We start from the raw sequence: 13,738 nt of genomic DNA on the forward strand, positions 1-13,738 counted from the left end.
CCCTTAGAGATAATTATTAGCACTTTTTGTGTTCTTAGAGTAGATGTGTATGTGTATGTATGTGTGTGTGCATACATGCTATATCCATGTTTTACTATATTTTACTTCAATTTGCCTTATTCATTTAGCAATAATGTTTGGCCATTATAACACATACGGATCTGCCACCTTCTTTTTAGTGCCTTCTAGTATTCCACATATACGGCCCTGCCATTGTATACTTAGCCATTCCCTATTGATGAACTGCTGGATGGTTTTAGACAATGCTACAATGGGTATCCTCAAATTGTGCCCACCTCCTTCAGCACATGAGGGAACCTGTCATTAGGGATGGTCCCTAGAAGTAAAACAGCTAATTTGTGGCAAATTAGCATTTTAAATGTTGAAAAGGCATCAACTCCTTTCTCTTGATGCACATGGTCACTTGAGGGTTACTGCTGACGAATTATTCCTTTAACACCAAAAAGGAAATGAGAGAAAATATTTTCTTGATTAAATAACACCACATGCACAGGAACAGATGGGTCTAGAAAATAGATCATGCACAGAAGGGATAAGCTGATGTGTAAATGGAAGAATTTGAAAGGTGTCTAGAGTCTCCTGACAAAGCACAACCCCTGTTAGCCTGTGACCATACCTGAGAGTTCCTTATTAATGGCCCTCCTTTGGAGGGCATGAAGTCTCCAGAAAGCTTTTGGAAGAATACAAATACACCATTTCAGAAGGGTAACACACAATGCATGGATTAATTGATCCATTTAACAAACAAAGAAGGGCTAAAAACTTGAGCAAACCAGTTCCCTTCTCTAAGCAACAATAGTACTAACTTTAGAGGGTTTTGTGAAACCTAAGTAAAATAAAAATATGCAAATGCTATTGAAAGGGCTTGATAAATAGTACATACTCAATATAATGTAGTGTTTAGGATTGGCTTAGAGATATAAAGGAGAAAATAGATACATTTTGAGCTGGATAAGTGATTGGGATTGAAAATGTTTGGTGAGGAAATGCCTTAAATTGGTCTTCACTAGTGTGTAGTTAGCCCCTCACATCAAAAGGCACTTGAATAGTTTATGCCCATTGTTTCAGGGTCGATGGTCCCTTCAGCCCTATCCTATCAACCCTAGGATGCAGCTATTATTATGAAGTAGCTGAGGCACAAAGAGTGTCTCACAGCTAGGAAATTCAGAGTTGGGACCCAAACCAGGTATGTGTGATTTCAAAGCCCATTTTTCTTTTCTTTTTTTTTTTTTTTGAGATGGAGTCCTGCCCTGTCACCCAGGCTGGAGTGCAATGTCGCGATCTTGGCTCACTGTAACCTCCGCCTCCTGGGTTCAAGCAACTCTCCTGCCCCAGTCTCCTGAGTAGCTGGGATTACAGGTGCGTGCCACCATGCCTGGCTTATTTTTTGTATCTTTAGTAGAGATGGAGTTTCACCACGTTGGCCAGGCTAGTCTTGAACTTGTGATCCTCCCTCCTCAGCCTCCCAAATTGCTCGGATTACAGGCGTGAGCCATTGCACTTGGCCTTTACTTTTTTCTTACTAGGCTACAGCTCAAATATGAGAATTTTATAGAGTTCTGAAGGATCTCTAATTTCCTAATGTTTCTTACCTTGAATTTACTAGAGATAATCCTCTTTTAGCTTACATGGACAGTTGAGATTATTTTCAGAAGCAATAAGACAAAAAAAAATGGGGACATTGAGCCCTGCCAGTGGTTATAACTGGGAAAAAAGGAATCAATGAAACAAAACAGGTGTTAACAGTATTAAAGAGGCAGGGAAGCTGAGCAGAATCCCTGGAAGGGAGAGAAGAGCTTGCTAACCATAGAAACCTGATCCAGAATTTAACTGATAGAGAACATAGTGATCAGACTCATGGAATCATGTGCTTAACTCTGATTCCTGATTTAGCAGCTATGTGCTCTTAGAAAGTTAATAAACCTTCTTAGGTCTTAGTTTTCACAATCTGTGAGCTGGGCATAAAGTCCATGGCTATCTCTCAGGTTTGTTGGGAGATTTCATCAAGCAAAATGCTTAGCACAGTGCCTAGCATATGAGAAGCCCTCCATGGCAGCTGCCACAGTCATGATGATGATGACTATAATTTTTATTATCTCCAAGAGGCCAATGTATATAGCTACCAGAAAGATAGGTCTGGGTGGAATACTATAGTCAGCTCACAATCTCTAAAGGGTCAAAGGAAAGAGAAGAAGGGTGAAAGAGGGAAGAGCAAGAGGAGCACATGCTGCTATCTTCACAGCTGCCTCCAGGAGGGTAGGAGTGGATTCTGGCAGATGCCAGACTTGGATGCTATCATATAAGCCATGCCCCCTACTCCAATAAAACAGTTGTGGTCTGGCACAAATAAGACAGAAACCAGGTGCTTACTGTTGGTTAAGCATCTGGCTTATACATTAGCTCCATATCTTTGGGTCACATCCCCTTATAATCCAATCAAGGGGACTACTCATTGAGCTTTAAATGATAAGATACATGTGTTGGTGTTTTGAGAAATCAAAGAGTTGATTATTCAGCTGCAAGTAAAATAGATAACACTTAAAGAGTGCTTAGTATGTGCCAGGTGCCACTCTAAGAAATTTATGTTTTAACAGATCTCATCCTTGTAACACTCCACAAATTAGATGATATTATCTCCCTTTTATAGATGTAAAGCCTGAGGCAACTAGCTTGCCCAAAGTCACCCAATTAACAAGTAGCAGAGCCAGGATTCTAACATACAGTCTGGGTCCAGCTCTCATGCTCTTAGCCTCTACAATTTTTTCCTCTTCATGTAGATGAAGAAAAAACAATCCATTTTCAGTCTATCCTGGCTATTCCTCTAGCAACTAAGTTTGTTTGAAATGATGGGGTCTATATGGAGACCAACTCATGTCATAAATGCGGGGATGGAAGGAAAGAGACATGCAAAGGTGGTAGCCTCTTTGCTGGGTCCCTGCTCTGAAAGGCCTGGGAAACTCAAAGTGGAAGTGAACAACAAGGAAGGTTTTCATCCAAAGGAAAGTGCCTCTGAATTTTCAATCCCATGCTGGCTCTAACTCAAATGCAACTAATATTGAGGATGCCCTGTTTGCCAGGCACTCTCGTGTTTAAACTTCACAACAATTCTGAAAAGAGAGCTATATTACCTCAATTTTACAGATGAAGAACCCAAAGTTTGGAGAAATGAAGAGGCTACAAGAAGTTGAAATGAAAAGGCTAGACAAGGTCCAAAAAGTGGACCTGAGACATTAACTTCAGCTTAGGCCTTCTCAACCTTGACTACACATTAGTGCCATCTGGGAGGCTGAAAAAATACATAAACCTTCTGATACCCTGGCCCCACTCCCTGTCAACTGATTTGGTTGGGGCCAGGTCACGGGCGCATTGTAAGAAGTTCTAGAGGTGATTCTGACATGCAGCCAGCAGTAAGAACTGCTGCCATGGTGTTTTCGTGGCTCTTCCCATTGGACTTCGTTTTCTCTCTGCCTTGCTGCAGCTGCTCCCTGGTGAGTCGTGGAGGCAGATGTATTCGAACAGCACCTTTGAAAGTGACATGATCAGCTAAAACCTTCAAGCACCCTTAATTACAAATGAACACCCACTGACATCTGCCTGCCTTTAAGGGGGACTCCAGGGACTTGGAAACTTATTTTTCTGGTTGCCATGACAATCTTTTGCAACGTCAGCAAAAATGCTCTGTGCTGCAAACAAGCCAGCACAGAAATCTCCCAAAGTCTTCAGCTCAGAATGAACCTCAGTGCCAGACCAGGACATGTCATGTCTGAACCTTTACTCAGGAATTTCAGGAAAGAACCACAGATGTTAGGAAATTCTAAACACTCTCCTCATTTGACCAGGTCTCAGAGAAAAAACAAATTGCCTCATGTTAAGGAATAAACTAATATTTTCAAATTTTCTTTTATTCTATCCTTAACTTCCCCATCTTCCCAAAAGATTTTTTTAATTCAAATATGAAACAAGTCAAACCAAACAGTTCTACTTTCACCTTGTCATTAACTCTCCTTGGATAGACTCAAGAGCACTTTACTCCTCCAGCTGATAAAACTTAGCATTTTACCCTCACGGGAAGGTTTGAATTTGTAACTCCAGTCCCATCAACTTTCACACCTAGCAATTCATCTTTAATTATGTGGAGTTTAGACACCATGATAAGTATGTAAAGGAAAATATTAAAAAGCTTTTCCTATCACCTTAAAAATCTTGCTAAGGATGGACAATCAAAAAGATTCCACTCTTGTTGGTCACTATGGTTAAGCCTTAGCTGAATGAAGTGGAAACTGTCCTGATATAGGACCTACGTCCCATGTATAGCTCTGTCACTCATCAGTTATGTTACATGACACAAAGCTGTGTGTGCTAAATCACACATGGGCTTTGTTGTCAGAGAGAACTGAGTTCAAGTTCTCACCTCAACTATGTATTAGCTATATGACCTTGGACCACCCTCCATTTCTTCACCTATAAAATGAGGATAATAATACCTCCTTAACAAGATAGGCATATGGGTACATAAAGCATTTAGCAGTGCCTGGTACATAACATGTGTTCAGTAAATGGTAGCTATGATTATAATAATCTATAAACTGTGAATACTATCTATTCTGCCTACTTCACAGGAGTGCATATGAAATGAGGGAATTTATATGAAAGTACTTTGAAAACTACAAAATTTACATACGAGAGGGCTATTTCTAGAGTGGTTTTGTTATTGTAAGAGCTTGCTCACTTAAAAAAAAATCTGTTAAGAATAGCAGACTTGGGTTCTTTTCAGAAAACAAATAACCTTTTAAACACTACCACCACCACCCCATGGGGTTGGATTTCTTACTGAGTAGCGAGGGAACATGTGTACCTATCACCGTGTGTGCATCCAACTGTATGCAAATTCCTGTGCTGAACTGTTGCCCTGGGGAAAGGATCATATGATGCAATATGTTTCTTTTCTTCCTAGATCCATGAGAATTTTTGGTTAAAAGCAAAAGAAATAACTAAAGTAGCTAACACAAGAAGACAGTTTAACAGAGATGGGAGACTCACAAAATAAAATTGGGTAGCGGACACGGATAAAAGGACCAGACTTAAGAAAGAGAAATCTAGGAAATTCTGGAGGCTGGGCAAGATTCATGATCAAGAGTCCAGGAAACTGCTGCCACCACCGTCACTGTAAGCAAGCAGTCTCATGTCCAATCTGCCTCTTCATCTTTGTCACTTTCAGGAAAGGAAAAGTCCCAGGAGTGAGCATCCAATAGGCTCAACTTAGATGACATCCTTTCCTCAAGGATTTTTGGGGGAGCTAGGGAGTGGCAAATTGTGAAAGAATCTGTCCCTGGGAATTACCAGGTCACCATACAAAAAAAAAAAAAAAAAATCCCCCAGAAGAAATGTGGAGCACAAATAGAAACAAATCTTCTAGGAAGCCACCTTCTGTCAGCTCTCCTTCTACTGATGAACAAGTTATTCAAGGACTTAGTGTCAGGTCTCCTTGTTTCTAATCCATGTTGACCCCCCTACACAAATCCCAGCAATTTATAAAATCATAAGCCATTTCTCTAGCTTTAAATTATGTCTAAGGTGGAGAAGATAGGAACAAAAGGGACTGACTCCACAGAGAGTGATTTTCTGTTTTCAGGCCTTTTTCATTACATGAGCTCAGTACATAAGAATAAATAATGCTAGAATGCAGTTGACCTCCAATGCATGATAGGAGAATCTCATTACTGCAAAACCCTTGGTAATAAATATTGAGAAGGGGCTACAACACAATGAATTTTTAGTAGAAACCATTAAGCTCTCCTGCATCTAATTGCCATTTTTCCTTATTCAGAGTGCAATAAAAAATAATTTTCCATGCAATAATTTGCCTGGCTTCTCATCTAAACCTCTATCCCACTCTGTTTCTTCTTTCATTCCTTGCTTCAGACTGAGAGTGCTGAGACCTTTTAGATTTACAAACCCAGATATGAGCACACCTTCCATGTTTCCCCAAGCAATGTTCCTGTGCATATTTGAAAACCAGTAGTTACGAAAAATTATGATGATGTTATACCTCCAAAGGTTACAGTTGGGAGGAGTCTTGGAGGAGCTGTGCTCTAGCCTGAGGGAAACTGAGGCTTGGAAGAACTATGCCTGGTAGATGGAGGCAGGGGCTGGCTAAATGCCGTTAAAGACTATGCTGGGTTTTTCAGTTGGGACTTCCTTGATCCTCTTATTTTCCATTATTATTCTCATTCAATCTGGAGAGACACTATAAGGTTTTCTTTAAAGGGCTGGAGGTATTGTCTAATCCAGAGGTGGAAATAGTATGTAAGGGGATAAATCCAGCCCATACATGGATTTGATCTTGTCCAACAGTCTTGGCCAATACAGTCTTCTAAAAACGTTTTAGGTAATTACCAGAATTTAAAAAACTAGAGATTTAACATAATCTGAATTTCTGGCTTCTTCATAAAAATCAGCGCCTGGTGCGGTGGCTCATGCCTATAATCCCAGCACTTTGGGAGGCCAGCAGATCACCACGTCAGGCAGATCACAAGGTCAGGAATTCTAGACCCGCCTGGCCAACATGGTGAAACCCTGTCTCTAATAAAAGTACAAAAAATAGCCGGGCATGGTGGCGGGTGCCTGTAATCCCAGCTACTTGGGAGGCTGAGGGAGGAGAATTGCTTGAACCCGGGAGGCAGAGGTTGCAGTGAGCCAAGATTATGCCACTGCACTCTAGCCTGGGTGACAGAGCAAGATTCTATCTCAGAAAAAAAAAAAAAAATCAGAACATCTAGCAATCCTGGGTCTCCATTCCCATATGGCAAAAATTAGTTTGAGCTGAGCAGTGACTGTCCCCTTAGGCAGGTGCACATATCTCAGTCTGTGACAAGCCCCACCCCACCTTTCTAATACATTCTTGCCCACTTCACTAGGTACATGACTGCCCAGCCACATCAGTATTAGCTTGTGATCCTTGAGCTAGTTTTTCTGCCCTCTTAGTTACTGGGGTTAGAGTCACTCCCTCTTAGTTACTAAGCTCATTTACTAAAGCTCATGCAGTAAGTGGAAGAGGCTGGGTGAGAACCTTCCCGAGCTTGGTAAAAGTACCACTACCTCACAGTAGCTCAAAGTAAACACGTAGGAGATTTTCTTCATTCCTTTACGTCGACCCCTGTCATAGTCTATTTTGTGCCACTATAACAGAATATCACAGACTGGGTAATTTATAAGGAACACCACTTTATTTGGCTGATGGCTTTGGAGGCTGGGGAACCCAAGACTGAGGGGCTGAATCTGGTGAAGGCCTTCTTTCTGAGTCATCCCATGGCACAAGGCAGAACAAGAGAGCAGCAGAGGGGTGTTGAGAGGGCCACTCCTGGCATTAATAGAATCGCCTTTTAAAGGTCCCACCTCTCAACACAGTGGCATTGGGGGTTAAGTTTCCAACATAAGAACTTTGGGAGAGATATTAAAACCATAGCATCTCCTAAATCCAGCCTCATCCATCATCAAGCCTTTCTGTGCTACTCTTGACACACATTTCAGTGGGTCCATCTTTTCTCCATCTTTCTGTCACCACCTTGGTCTTCATCAGCATCATCTCTTGCCTGAGTTGTGTTCTCCCCAGACTGACATGATGAAGCCCTGATCCTCACGGTGGCCTACAAGGTTCTTGGTGATAGTGATTCCACACCTCCACACCGGTCTACCTCTGTGGCCATAACCCACTCTCCTCTTGCTCACCTCACTCAACAACCCTGGAGTCCAGTTCCAGCCTCAGAACCAGACATCTGCCAACTCCTCTGTCAGCAATGCTCCTGCTTCAGCCCTGGACTCGTTTTTGTCCTTCAAGAGAGCTCGAATAGCACTATTGGCCCAGAGACCACCCTAGTTATAGCAGTCCTAGACCCCTTTCTTTTTTTTTTTTTTTTTCTTTTGGAGACAGAGTCTTGCTCTGTTGCCCAGGTTGGAGTGCAGTGGCCAGATCTCAGTTAACTGCAACTTCCGTCTCCCAGACCAGGTTCAAGCAATTCTCCAGCTTCAGCTTCCCGAGTAGCTGGGATTATAGCCGCATGCCACCGTGTCCAGCTAATTAATTAATTAATTAATTTTTTTTTTTTTGTATTCTTAGTAGAGATGGGGTTTCACCATGTTGGCTAGGCTGGCCTCGAACTCCTGATCTGATCTCAGGCCTGTAATCCCAACGCTTTGGGAGGCAGAGGCGGGTGAATCACGAAGTCAGGAATTCAAGACCAGCCTGGCCAAGATGGTGACACCCCGTCTCTATTAAAAATACAAAAATTAGGCCTCGGCCTCCCAAAGTGCTGGGATTACAGGCATGAGCCACTGCGCTTGGCTCCTTATTTTTAATCACCTTCTTGCCACTTGCCACCCCCACACCAACCCAGCACCTCTGAAACAACAGTGCTTATCACAATCTGATATTCTCTTACTTTGTTTTGATTTTTTTTTTTTTTTTTTTTTTTTTTGAGACGAAATCTGCTCCGTCGCCCAGGCTGGAGTGCGATGGCGCCATCTTGGGTCACTGCAACCTCCGCCTCCTGGGTTCCAGCAATTCTCTGCCCTCAGCCTCCCAAGTAGCTGGGATTACAGGTGCCCGCCACCATGCCCAGCTAATTTTTGTATTTTTAATAGAGACGGGGTGTCACCATCTTGGCCAGGCTGGTCTTGAATTCCTGACTTCGTGATTCACCCGCCTCTGCCTCCCAAAGCGTTGGGATTACAGGCCTGAGCCACCGCGCCCGGCCGACATTCTCTTTTTTTGTGTGTTATATATAACCTACCCCCACCTCCACTCATGCAAATTCCACGAGGACAGTAGACTTTGTGTTGTTCCCTTTTGCACTCTGGCCCTAAGCCCTCGCCCACAGCCTGGGACATTTGCTCACCTGGAGCCCTGGTTTCTCCTAGGCGCCACCTGAGGTCCGGGAGGTCAGCTGACTTTCTCAAAACTGAATTCCAAGGACACTGCACTCTTCGCACTCCCCGAGAGGCGTCTAGACACTCCTGGGATCCAGAATTATTAGCTAACTGGGCTCCTGAGCCCGGTGGGAGCTCAGAGTGTATAAGCAACTTTCCCTGCCGGGAGAGGTGAACCCAGCAGGGCTCAGGGGAGAGGCGCGGGCGGGGGAGTGGGCGCGGGTGGGCGGGGCCGTCCGGGGGCCTCGCTGCCCGAGCCAATGGGGCGCCGCGGCGCGGGGAGGCCGGGACGCCGGGCGGAGGCGCTCGCGCGGCTTGAGGGGCAGAGGCTGAGCTCCCGGGACCCGGAGCGGATCGACTGGCTGGCGCCGCGCGGAGGCACCACAGGGCGCCGCGTTCCTGGCGGCTCGCACGGTAAGCCGCGCGCCGCCGCAAAGTAGACTTTGTGGGGTTTCTGGCAGCCGGGAGACCCCACCCCAAGCGGGGGCTGCTGGTGCGTTCTCGCGTGGGGCTACGTCCCCGGGAGCTCCGGCTGTGTCCCTGCGGGACGCGGGCGCCCTGAGGGGAAGGGAGGGAGGCGAGGAGCCGCGCGTCACGGTGTCTCCTCAGGCTGCCGCTGCCGGGCCCTGGGCCGGACCCTGGGACAGACAGACCGGCGTGCGGGGGCTGCCTGCCGGGCCGGGAGCCGGGGGCGCGCAAGACTGTGGATCCTAAGACTGCCTCCACCCAGCGCCCGGCCCAGGGAAGAGCTTGCGGGAAACCGGGAACCGCAGCGTCTGGACCTCTGCTCTGCGCCGGCTCCTAGCACCTGCCTTAGGTTCCCAGACCCCTCATGACCTGTTGCCTTGGGGTTGGGGGTCAGATTTGTTGTGCCATTTCCGATTTCCAGTCAGGATGAAATGTCAGTGGTTCCCTGGCCAAGCTAGGAGCAGAGAATAGGTCTGGATACAGCACCGCGTGTATTTATCCAGCACTTACTTGGCTCTTTCTGAGTGTCAGGCCCTGTGCCAAGCCGTAGCAGCATGAAGAATGGCCTTGGGGAGCCCCTGGGGCTAAGAGGGACAGAAGGAGGAGCAATTGCAGTGCAGGGTAGTGCGGAAGACACGAGATGGAGAAGAGGACGGTTAGGAAGCCAGGAAGGCTTCAGAGAGGAGGTGACCATTGACTGGAAGTCAGAGGGTTTGCCAGGCTGAAAACTGTGTTGGGGGTGGGAGCAGAAATTCCAGGTGGATTTTCTTGTGTGAAGGTAAAGAAACTGAAAACGTCCAGTTTCCTGACCTAGAACATCAGATAATTCTGCAGCAGATAATGGAGAAGGACCGAGTCTTGTTGTAGGCAGGAAATGAGCTGTCGACATGGCAGGGAGCTAAAACATGCACAGCCCTTAAAGTGCAACCTTAGAATATTTAGAATTTTATCCTGGAGTGAAGGAGGGCCGTGGAAGAATTCTGATCAGTGATCAGGTCACTTTGGCAGCTGTGAGGACAATGGATGGAGGCCGGAGCATCAGAAAGCTGGTAAGTTGTAGTTACTTTCTGGACCTTGGCTGCAGATACTCTCCCCGCTTAAGGGTGGCGCCTTTGCCCGGCAGCCCTGCTCCCTGGCTTCTGGACATGAATTCAGATGATGCCCGTGTAAGGCTTGCTTCTGCAGCCTGCATATCATTTTGATATTGTTTCTGGAGCCTGTGAGCTCGGTCTTGTCATCAGGACTTTGAAGGGTGCCTCTGCACTTCTTTTCTCATCTTCAGGCCCTCTGTGTGCCCTTCCCCTCTCCCTGGGTTCCCCCTTCTGTTTCGCAGAGACTCGGTCTCAGCCATTGAAGGTGGGGCTGTGTGTAGATTGGGGTAGTAGAAAGAACAAGGGCTTGCTGGGAAATCACACCAGAAAGTCACTTTAGTTATAGGCTCTGGGGACATTAGCAACCTTCGTGAACCTTCTTTTTCTGATTTAAAAGGAAATCATCATACTTACTTGTCATGGTTCGGGTTCCCTGGAGAAAGACTTGGCGCTTCTGACGTTTGTGTGCAGATAAGGGAAGAAGGATTTGGCAGAGGGAGGTGCTGATCTATGGTGCAGTGCAAGAGAGGCTTCAATCCATCCCATGAGACAAAGGGACCAGGCCTTCGAAGCCTATTGTTGACCAGCCAGTGGATACAGCCTGGCTCTAGGGAGGGAGCTAGGATGTCTTTTCAGCAAGGTGGTTCCTGACTAGGGACTCAGCTAGGAGCTGGAGTAGCCAACAGTCTGGCAGCTGGACATGGGGGAGTCATGAGTTGGTCTTGGAGAGGGGTTGAGAGCTGCCCCAGGGCATCTACTGCCCTACCTCACAAATGAGGTAGTTCTTTGTAATGTGTCTGGTGCAGTAGTAGATATTTTTTAAGTATTCATTTCTCTCACCTTTACATTTCATGACTACAACTGAAAATGAGTTTTGGAATTCGAGTTGAGTCAGCTTTTGTGAGGAGCCTTTAATAATAATGGCCACAAAGACTACTGTTTCCCATTTTTGAGTGTCTATTATGTATACACATCCTCTCCTAGTTGTCCAGTAATACTCCAACTTAGGTACTTTTATTCCCATTTGATGGTAAACCCAGCCTTTTCCAAAACCCAGCAGAGTTGATGTCCTTTGCCACGAAGTAATAATTATAATAATAATGATAAAAATCACCCACGTCTCTATGATTTGTAACACTTTCCAAAGTGCTTTTATTGGTGAATTGATTGATCAATCATCCATTCATTCATCTACTAATTAATCAATGAGTGTGTATTGAGTGTCTCCAAGGGGTAGGTGCTGTCCTGGGTGCTGGGGAGAAAGCTCAGTCTGTTAGAGGAGATAGACATTAAATACCTGGATTCGTCAAAAGCAAATGTTGAGGGATGAAACATCACATTGCATAGCCAGGATGTGATAGAGAATAAAAGACTCTATGTCCAATTGACTCCCTGTCTTTCAGTTTCAATATTACCTTCTCGAAAATGCCTTCTGTACTCCCTCCCTTTTATTCTCCCTTCATAACAGTCATTTATCTATTTTATGTACTTTCCTGTTGTTGGCCCTCCCCTTTAGACTGCAGGCTCCAGGGGATCATACGTTGCTTCGTCCCAAGAGCCTAGTACAGGGTTTAGCACATATTTCTTAAATGAGTGAAATGAATGAAGGGTGGATGTGCTTAACAGGATAGTTAGGGAAGGTCTCCTAAAGAAGTGATATTTACTCTGAGATCTGGGGGATGAGAAAGATCCAGCAATGCCAAGATCAAGAGGCAGCAAGAACAGCTTGTTCAAGTACCATGAGGTGGAATGGAGCCCATTGATTGTGGTTGGGGTTTGTAGTGGGCAAATTGTGTTGAGTGGCCTGAGTTTGAAGGTGATGGGGTCTTAGAGGCCATGCTAAGCTTAGATTTTTATCTAAAGTACAATGAATCATTGAAGGATTTTAAGCCTAGTAATGACCTGATATAATAATGTATATTTGTGTGTTGTCTGTTATGCCTCTGGGAGGCAAACTCCCTGAAGCAAGGTGCTTAGTAAATAGTGCTTAAATGAATGGATGATCTGTTTTATGTTTTAAAAGGAGCCCATCTCAGCTACCAGCTGAGAAGTGGAATAGAGAGAAAAAAGAATGAGATCTTGTCACAGTTACAAGCTAGGTGAGAGATATATTGGTGTCTGGGCTAGAGGACAGTAATAGTGTTGGAGAAAAGTAAAAGGATTTGAGCTCTATTTAGGAAGCAAAATGGACAGGACTTGCTGATACTTTAAATGCAGAGAATACAGGAAAGCGGGGGATGAAGGATGGTGGCCAGGCTTATGATTTAAGATTGGTTGGATATCAAAAGTCTGGCAGCTCCAACACTAAGTGACTGAATAAACAAAATGTAGTATAACATACAATGGAATTTACTCAGTCATAACAAGGAGTGAAGTACTAATACATGCTGCAAGGTGGATGAACCTTAAAAATACTATGTGAAAACGTGCTTAAAAAGCCAGACACAAAAGGTTACATATTGTGTGATTCCCTTTATGTGAAACACCCAGAATAGGTAAATTCATAGAGACAGAAAACAGATTGGTGTTTGTGCTGTTCTGAGGGGAGGGTGGGACTGGGCTTAACTGCTTAATGTCTAAGTGGTTTCCTTTTGGGGTGATGAAAATGTTTTAGAACTAGATAGAGGTGACAGTTTGCTCATCATCATGAGGGTAGTAAATGCACTGTTACTTTAAAATGGCTGGCTTTGTGTTATGTAAATTTCACCTAATTGGAAAAAACAGAACAGAACAAACAAAACAAAAGGTTGAGTGTGCGGTAGTACTATTCACATAGTAGAGACTAGGAGCAGGTTGTGCTGAGGATACACAATTTAAATACTCTCTTGGAGATGCCCAAAAGACATCCATATAGAGACAGACATTGGCTGTGAGTCTGGAGTCTAGGAGGGGAGTCTGGGCTGAAGATATAAATATGGCAATTGTCAGCACTTAGATGTCAGCCAATAAAATGGATGAGTTCGAGCGGGAGAGAGAGAGGAGGAGAAAAATCAGAGCCTGGATCGTTCTTTAATTTGATATTTGTAACTATTCATAGGAGAGTGCTTTTGTCCTCATTTTTAGATAAGGACATCAACCCCATCTCCCCTGTCCAAACGAACTTGCCCAAAATCAGTTTATTTCTTTGAGTCTCCGGACTTCCAGTCCTTTGTCTTTCCCACCTCAGCATGATGCCATTTAGAAATTCGGCAAACACTTTCCCTCTCTTCTTTCAGTCATGATTGAGTATTCAC

The 13,738-nt window shown here is 44.7% G+C and overlaps 1 protein-coding gene across 4 annotated transcripts in view; it reads left to right on the forward strand.

Moving 5' to 3' along the window:
* Nucleotides 1-9,252: 9,252 nt before the first annotated feature.
* SYN3 (synapsin III) overlaps nucleotides 9,253-13,738 on the forward strand; it is a 493,528-nt gene continuing 489,042 nt past the window's right edge. For 3 of the 4 annotated variants that reach the window (XM_032266914.1, XM_032266917.1, XM_032266915.1), the window contains exon 1: nucleotides 9,253-9,360. The gene's annotated coding sequence lies outside the window, so the exon portion shown is untranslated. Of the gene's footprint in view, nucleotides 9,361-9,481; nucleotides 10,464-13,738 lie in introns of those variants that run through there. The other variant, XM_032266916.1, reaches the window with a different exon arrangement.

This window comes from Sapajus apella, unplaced genomic scaffold, assembly GCF_009761245.1.
Source record: "Sapajus apella isolate SASKATOON/1434 unplaced genomic scaffold, GSC_monkey_1.0 scaffold162, whole genome shotgun sequence".
Classification (NCBI taxonomy): domain Eukaryota; kingdom Metazoa; phylum Chordata; class Mammalia; order Primates; family Cebidae; genus Sapajus; species Sapajus apella.